At 43.2% G+C, this 8302-nt stretch overlaps 1 long non-coding RNA gene across 1 annotated transcript in view; it reads left to right on the forward strand.

The window, feature by feature from the left end:
- The window catches only part of LOC141102433 (uncharacterized), a 268107-nt gene extending 264920 nt beyond the window's left edge, over positions 1 to 3187 (forward strand). Inside the window, exon 3 of the long non-coding RNA XR_012235105.1 lies at positions 1551 to 3187. This is a non-coding gene — a long non-coding RNA (uncharacterized lncRNA). The remainder of the gene's footprint in view (positions 1 to 1550) is intronic.
- Positions 3188 to 8302: the final 5115 nt, after the last annotated feature.

Here is an 8302-nt window from a genome sequence, read left to right on the forward strand (position 1 = left end):
TGGTTGAGATGGCCATTTCTTTCACTCTGGGACACAACACCACACTTCACACCACCCACAATGTGTCAATCCTGCTGAATAATGTACATACACAGCACATGTCTGCTCAGAGGTTGAGCAGATATGAGGTGATTTTGCTGTCCAATCCAAAATTGCAAATCAAATATGCTTCTCCCACTGCAGGTCCAGCACCAATTTTAAACGCCCTTTTAGGATTAAAAGGAGAACAGGATGAGGTTGTGCCACAACATGACTGCATTAACCTCATTCACCAATACACATCACCTAGGTCTGATTTATCTTCCACAGCACTACTAGATACACAGAATGTTTTTGTGGATGGTTCTCGCTCTAGGCCAAATGATCACACATACCATGCAGCGTATGCAGTTGTGCAGCTTCCAGATGTTATACTTGAAGCCAAGCCTATCCCATATCAATCAGCACAGGCTGCTAAATTAATTGCACCCACTAGAGCATGCCAGCTCTTTGAAGGTCAGGATGTAAACATTTACACTGACTCGAAGTATGGGTACGGCGTGGTACACGACTTCGGTGTGATATGAAGTAGGCGTGGCTTCGTGGCAGCAGATGGAAAGAACATGTCACATTCTTCTTTGGTAATGTTACTGCTAAAAGCTATCCAGCTACCTAAAACAACAGGCTATAGCACACTGCAGAGCACATACAGGCCAACCGACAGACATAGCCAGGGGAAATGCCCTGGCTGACCTTGCTGCTAAACAAGCTGCTATCTCACAGACAGCAGACATCCAAATGGCTATGCTGATACCCGATCTATCCCGATTTGAACAGTCACTCACAGATCTCCAGGATTATGCCTCAAATTATGAGTTAAGGGACTGGGATAAAAAGGGTGTGCAGAAAGATCCAAAAAACTGGACTTCTCTGCAAAGCAGGGAAAACAGGTATACCGGCGGCAAGTGCATCACTCTTCAGCTCACAGTACCACAGAATAGGCCACGCAGGTATACAGGTCACGGCTGATCTTCTGAGTAGAGATTTTTATATTCTCAAGATGGGCCAAACTTTTCTTGACCACAAAAGAAGATGCACAAACAGTAGTGAGAATCCTCACTCAGGAAATCATTCCTCGATGGGGATGCCCACTTCAAATAAACTCAGACAATGGTCCAGCTTTCATGGCCAGGGTCTGCCAGGACTTGCTAAAAACTTTCAAAATAGAATGGACCACCCCTACCACCCTCAAAGCTCAGGGATAGTAGAAAGAATGAACAGAACAATAAAAGACAAGATAAGAAAGGCCACAGGAGGAACCTTTGCCAACTGGAAAAAGGTCATCCCAGCAGTCCTGGCAGAAATAAAAATTGACCCCTTCCAAAACAACAGGGTATTCACCTTTTGAAGTTTTGATGGGTAGACCTTTCCCCACCCCATGGGCCAGAACACCTTTAATGGTAGAAAAGGGAGATTTAGACTTAATACAGGAAGAATATGTAAGAAAACTGGTTGAAACATTGGATACAGTCGAAAGAAATGTTGCTTGCACCTCTCCTTTTTCTTCACAGGAAGCCCTTCAAGGTGGGAGACACCGTGGTGGTCCAACAGCTGAACAGAAATAAGAAGCAAGAGTATCCCTTTGGACCTCCTACCACAGTGGTTGCAGTGACCAGAACAGCCAACCTAGTGCAAAACTGCCAGTCCTGGATCCATGCCAGCCGAGTAAAAAAGGTTGCCCAAAGCCCCAGGAGCAGGAAGGAGACCTTGGATAAAGGAGGCCCTCAAGCAGAAGTCCAAGCAGATGAAGGAGGAGTTCCTGGAAAAGCAAGTCCAGCCAGAGAAGATGACCTCGCTTATTTCACCACAGACTTCTGGCAAGGCATTTTGCCTCCTGATCCCGATCTCTCTGATAGTGTTCCTGCCCACCTGGATCATCACTAACTGTATCTACCACCCTGAAGATTTGGGTGCAATTAAAAGTATCTGTGGCAACACACACACACAAGAGAACATTACAGTGACACAAGCTAGAACACAGAGAGAGATTGGAGATAGTTTTACTGATAAGATGCTTTTGCTAAAATTTAGGTATGCTTATGCTCAAAAAGCAGGGTATGAAGAATGTTGGATATGTAGCAAATTATATCCTAGCACTGCCCAAATTCCCCTTTTGGCTGTACCTTTAAATATTTCTTCCTCAACGAGACTCCTCCTGTCTTCTTAACTAACATATCCACTCTGTACATAAATAACACTGTTACCTTTCCAATAGCAGGTAAAACTTATTCCCCTGATTGGTGTTTTAATTTAGGGAATGAGTCACAGACTAACTCCTCCATTTGTAGTAGGTCAATATTTAACATGTCTGTGTGCGAATCTAGAGGCCATTATACACCCCAGATACTCCCTCAAACACTGCAACAAAAGGGAATTGTTCCATAAACAAGATATGGCCTGGGCATGGTTTCCTTCTTGGACAGGATGGGGTACAGACATGATGAAAAGGTTGAACAATTATTCAAGTATATTGGATGAGATAATGGAGAGGAATTCAGATGACATTGCTATGTTAAACATAGAAACTAGAGCAATTATAAAACAGCTAGAACTACAATGAGTTAGCTATAGAAAGCATGAGTGCAGCTCTCACAGGTTTATGTGAAATGACTGAGGACTACGAATGTTGTACTTGGATCTTGAACACGAGTGCCAATGTGCCTGACTACTATGATATTTATCCTTGTTCTGATTCTTTACCTCTGCTTTAAGTGTTGTATTTGCATAATTGCACGCATTCAATCTCCTGATGATAAGGTTCTATCCTACATGACATACATGAAGAATCATCAGGCAATCTATGCCACAATCCCAAAGAAGTACTAGAACACTAGATAGAATGTAGAGACCATCTTATAGGATCTAAGAGGGGATTGAATGGATATTTAGCTTAACCACATCCATTTTACAATAATCAACTTCAATTTTGTGTTTTATCTTGTATTCTATTTTACAGACAGCTGCATGTACTGTTCATTATTCTTCTTATCTTTCCTTACTTTCCATTTCTTGTAAAGCATGTGATTTCCCAGAAATAATGCGTTTGTTTGGTTTCACTTTTGTCATAAAATGTTTCTTGATTTGATTGGATAATTTGTATGACATGGTCAAGGGGCGGTAGTTTCTGAAAGCCCCCTTTACATATTCACACCAAAGAATAAAGATTAGATTTGCTCGGCGAGATTTTGTCATGGGTTTTTATCATTGTCTCAATGGGCTAATCTCACAGGCCTGTGGGGATTGTAAGGTACACCTTATGCAGAGTTATCGAGGGTCTAAAAATATCCCTAGACAACCTACATCTCCTTACAGTAAGTATTTATTTTAAATTGTTTTATTTTTATTTTTTTTAACTGACACTTTCTAGTAATTTCCTTGTCTGCCACGATCCCATAGGTCAGTGATGGCAAACCTTGGCACCCCAGATATTTTGGAATTACATTTTCCATGATGCTCAACTACACTGCAGAGTGCAAGAGCATCATGGGAAATGTATTTCAAAAACATCTGAGGTGCCAAGGTTCACCATCACTGCCATAGGTGGTGGGGTGGGGACATTTTACCCTTTATTCCATCTATAAGGCAATCAGTATCCTTATGATGATTAAGCCAGGTAACAATGGATCTTACCAAAATCTCAAAAGTGCTTGAGTTGATAGCATTGTAAAGTAGCAGTACGATCATCAAATGTCCGTACAAATTGGCAACAAATTGGTTTGGAGCAGGAAATGCCAGAAGCCCTTCTATGCAACATATGCATCCCGCTGATGTGTTCCACCTGATAGGCGTCTTTGGCGCAGCATAAAGTTATCATCAATAATGGCACAATTTAAAAAGTGTTTGGTGCAAACAATGACAAAAAGCCCACTTATGTGTCCCTGGGTGCAATGGGCAATGCTAACATCACTCCTATCTATAGGAGATATGGGTAAGCAGCAGTGCCCTGTTCTTGAGAGACGCATATGCATAGATAATTTATAAGATTTGTATGAAGTGAATCACCTGTATAGACACTTGAATCACTCTAATCTATTCAATTGTTTATCTATTTTCTGTTACAAGGCACTGTACCGTGCATGTGACCAGCATCCCCTGAAGAAGCCTGTTATAGGGGCGAAACATGTTGGGAAGTCCATCTTGCATTGCTGTATCACTGTTACTGTATTGAACTGTACTTGCCATATTTATTTCCTATTTTGTGCTTTTATTGGATGAATTTCTATTTTTCAAATAAATGCATCTTTTATATCATTGACAATTTTCTTTATTTGCACCTTAAAAATCCCAACTTTTTTCTATCTACTACTTCTATCTATGGGATGTGGTGCTAGTTAAAATTGCGAGTATTCGTGTTCAATAATATAATCACTTTGGTGCAAACAATGACAAAAAAGCCCACTTATGTGTCCCTGGGTGCAATGTGGCAATGCTAACATTACTCCATGTCAGGGGCAGATGATACCTGGGGTGAGGGAGTCATCACAGAACCCCGCTAGAGTCAATGACCACAGGCCCCAAGTCATTTTCCTAAACCCCTTGGAATCTCAGAGTTTTTTTTTTTGTTTCAGCGATGTCTCGGTTCTGCACATTATACTTTTTAGTGTTTATAGTATACCCTAATGCAGCCTTGTTCAACCAGGGTGCTCAGGCACCCTGGGGTGCCTTTAGGTGTCTTCAGGGGTGCCTTGGCAAAATGCCTAGAAATTGCCCAAAACTTGTATACAAGCCAGCGGGTGGATCAAGCCTACCTATTAATTACCTTCTAGTCGATCATTGGTTGATAAGGAGAACGTCAGCCACCTGCACAGCATCCTTGTTTGTCCCTCCCTTTCCCCTCTCTCCTTCTCTCCATCAGCACTAGGGTCGCATTAGCGGAGTGGGGGAGAGAAACTGAGGGAGAGAGAAACATTGGAATACTAATCAGTGTCAGTGTGCAAAGGTGTGTTTGTTCTGAAAGAATAAATCACCTCTAATGTTGGGTGTCCTACGTATTTGTATGTTGCTGCATTATATAAAACTATTATGCCGCGTACACACGGTCGGACTTTTCGTCTACAAAAGTCCAACGGACGCTGACGGACTAAAGCTGGCTGGTAATCCGATCGTGTGTGGGCTTCTCCGGACTTTCAACGTACTTTTTTAGCCTCAAATCCGACGGACTTTAGATTTGAAGCATGCTTCAAATCTTTACGTCGTAACTACGACGGACCCCGAAGTCCGCTCGTCTGTATGCTAGTCCGACGGACAAAAAAACGACGCATGCTCATAAGCAAAAACTAAACGGAAGCACTCGGTCTAGTAAAACTAGTGTTCGTATTGTAGGTAGCACATTCATCACGCTGCAAAATCTGTGATCGTTGAATGCAGCGCATTTTATTTCTTCTTTACGAATGCTCTAAAGAACGAAGGTGTTTTGCTGTTCATAATCAGAGTTCTCCCAAACTGATTTCTGGATTCTTTTTCTCTTTGATCTCATGAATGATATAGTATGCATTTTAAAAACAATGTTTCCATACTAATAATACTTTTTCCCCTTTTTTTTTTTTTTTTTAGGTTTGTAAAGTTACCACAAAGAACCCATTATTCTTTTTTTTTTTATAGTGATTATTTTTTAGTTTTTAGATAAAGTTAACCCAAAGCACCGTTTTTGGTTATGTAAATTTTTTTATTTTCAAGACTTACCACTTGAACATTATTAACATTAGTAATGTATTTTTGGTGTGTTTTTTCCAAACTCAATGAGATTGTTGTCCCTTGTTAATTTAACATTGTGTGTAAAATCAATGATTTAAAAGAAAACACATAAAGTCTTTTGCTAAACTCAAAAAAGATCCATTTATTCATGGTCAAAATAAAATAAAGAGGAAGTCAACGCTGGAAAAAGTAGGTGTACCAGAAAATTGTGATCTTGCGGAGTCCATATAAGAGGGAGCACAATCTGGTCCAAGAATCCCAGAGATCAACAGCACCAGCAGATGATCTAGATGTCCCCAGACTGTGGTCCTACAACAGCCTGCGTCTTCTGTCAGACCAGACTGAACCCAGGTCATCACTTTCTTCTCTTCCCTGCAGCCTTTCCTCCACGCTGCCCTGCAGCCTTCCCTGTAGCCTTCTTTTGAGGCTGTGGCTCTGGTGTTTCAGTTGTGGCAGGAGGAGGAGGAGGAGGAGGAGGAGGAGGAGGAGGGGGGCTGCCTCATGTAGTTGGGTGTTTTGTGTTAGCGTGCCCTGCAGCCCCTTATGGATTGTTTCCCCAAATAGGCGCTCACAAATGAGGCGCTGCTCCCAATCCATCTGAAGAAGCCTGCTGGCTAAGTAGCAGCCATAGGATTCTTCCGCTTCGGGGGGGCTCCTTAAAAAACGGGTGGCCTCTTGCATGAGGCGCAGGGATGCGTCCTGTGTGACCATCCCCTTCCTGGCCCTTTTTTTGGGAAGGTGGAGGGGAGGCACTTGGGATTCGGTCAGGCTCCTACTGGGCCCAGCCACCTCACTTGGCCCAGCCACCTCACTTGGCCCAGCCACCTCACTGGGAGCAGCCACCTCACTGGGAGCAGCCACCTCCTGCCTGACACTGGGCCCAGCCTCCTCCAGGATGATGGTGAATCCGGCCTCCTCCAGGCTGTCCATGGGCCCGGTCTCCTCCTGCCTGCCACTTTCCCCACATTCCTCCTGGATGGACTCATCCTGTGTATAAAAAAAGGACAATAGTTTGAGTATATTTTTTTGGGTTCATCAATGACACACAGTTTGCTTCTCATGAATAGCAAATTCAATGTGAATACATCTCTTTAATAAAAGAGTCTAATCAGACACCCTAATTATTTCAAGCAGGTGCCAAACACATTTAGCCACTACTGTCAATTGATATGTATACACAATTTTGAGTGCAAAATTATTTTAGACAATTATAACATCCAGTTAACATCATTAATATTAGTACAGTAAATATTTGTTAAAATAATTTACCTGACTCCAGATGGTCATATCTGGTTCATCCAGGATGGAAGACCCAGCTTGCTCCTCATCAGCCTCTGCTGGGGTGGAGGGAAGGGTGGAGGGAAGGGTGGAGGGAAGGGTTGAAAGTGATGGCCTGGCTTCATTCTGGTCATCCAGAAAACGGAGTTGATTGTAGTACCACAGCCTGGGTACATAAACATCATCTGCTGATGCTCCTGATCTCCTTGATTCCTGGATCTTCTTATGCTCCCTCTTATACATGTTCCTCAAGACCCCAATTTTCTTGAGCAATGTCTCCATTGTTGCTTCCGGGATGGTCGCCTGGACAAAGGCCAGAAGTCTCTCCAGCGTTGACTTCCTCACATGCTTTGCATAATACTGAGGGTGTTTCACCTCCCACAAATTCCTCATCTCTCGATATTTCGAAATAAAAGCTGTAAGGAACTCTGGATCCTTAAATAGGGGATTCATTATATCTGGAAAAGATGAAGTCACAAGACAAAAAACACTTTTATTATAGGTTTCTGCTAACCCCTCATCATCTTCTCCCTATGTAGGCCTCATCAATCTATCAAGCCATATAGGCCGCTTGCTACAAAGTCATGACCATAAAACCCAAAAAATATAGATCTAAAATTACCTTCGTTTTGTAACGTCCTGGTCCACTATCACCTACCACAGAACGTACGTACGACACGTGCGCAAGGGCCCTCTTTACACACTACGCATGTGTGAAACTCCGCCTGCGTCGCCCGCCCCTGACGTTCGAAATTAACTCATGTTCTCCGCCCCCTAATTCGACGCACAGAACGTACGTACGACACGTGCGCAAGGCCCCTCTTTATACACTACGCATGTGTGAAACTCCGCCTGCGTCGCCCGCCCCTGACGTTCGAAATTAACTCATGTTCTCCGCCCCCTAATTCGACGCACAGAACGTACGTACGACACGTGCGCAAGGCCCCTCTTTATACACTACGCATGTGTGAAACTCCGCCTGCGTCGCCCGCCCCTGACGTTCGATTTTAACTCATGTTCTCCGCCCATTTTTTGTTACGGCGCGTAGTGGAGTTAAATAATGGCGGAGACACCTGAAATGTTGACGACCTCAGGTAGTGGAGATAGCCCGGAGGCTGGAACGTCAACAAAATCTATGAGGCCTAGATTTAAGGCCTCTAATATGAGTTTTAAAGAGATGGTGGAGATGGTGGCCATTCTTCACAAAGACGACTATGATGGGAAGTATGGGCCGTACGCACGGCCAAATTTGCGCAAGGCCAAAATAATGGCGAAGGTCGTGGCCACTTTG

Source organism: Aquarana catesbeiana, linkage group LG07 (assembly GCF_042186555.1).
Source record: "Aquarana catesbeiana isolate 2022-GZ linkage group LG07, ASM4218655v1, whole genome shotgun sequence".
In the NCBI taxonomy this organism is placed as follows: domain Eukaryota; kingdom Metazoa; phylum Chordata; class Amphibia; order Anura; family Ranidae; genus Aquarana; species Aquarana catesbeiana.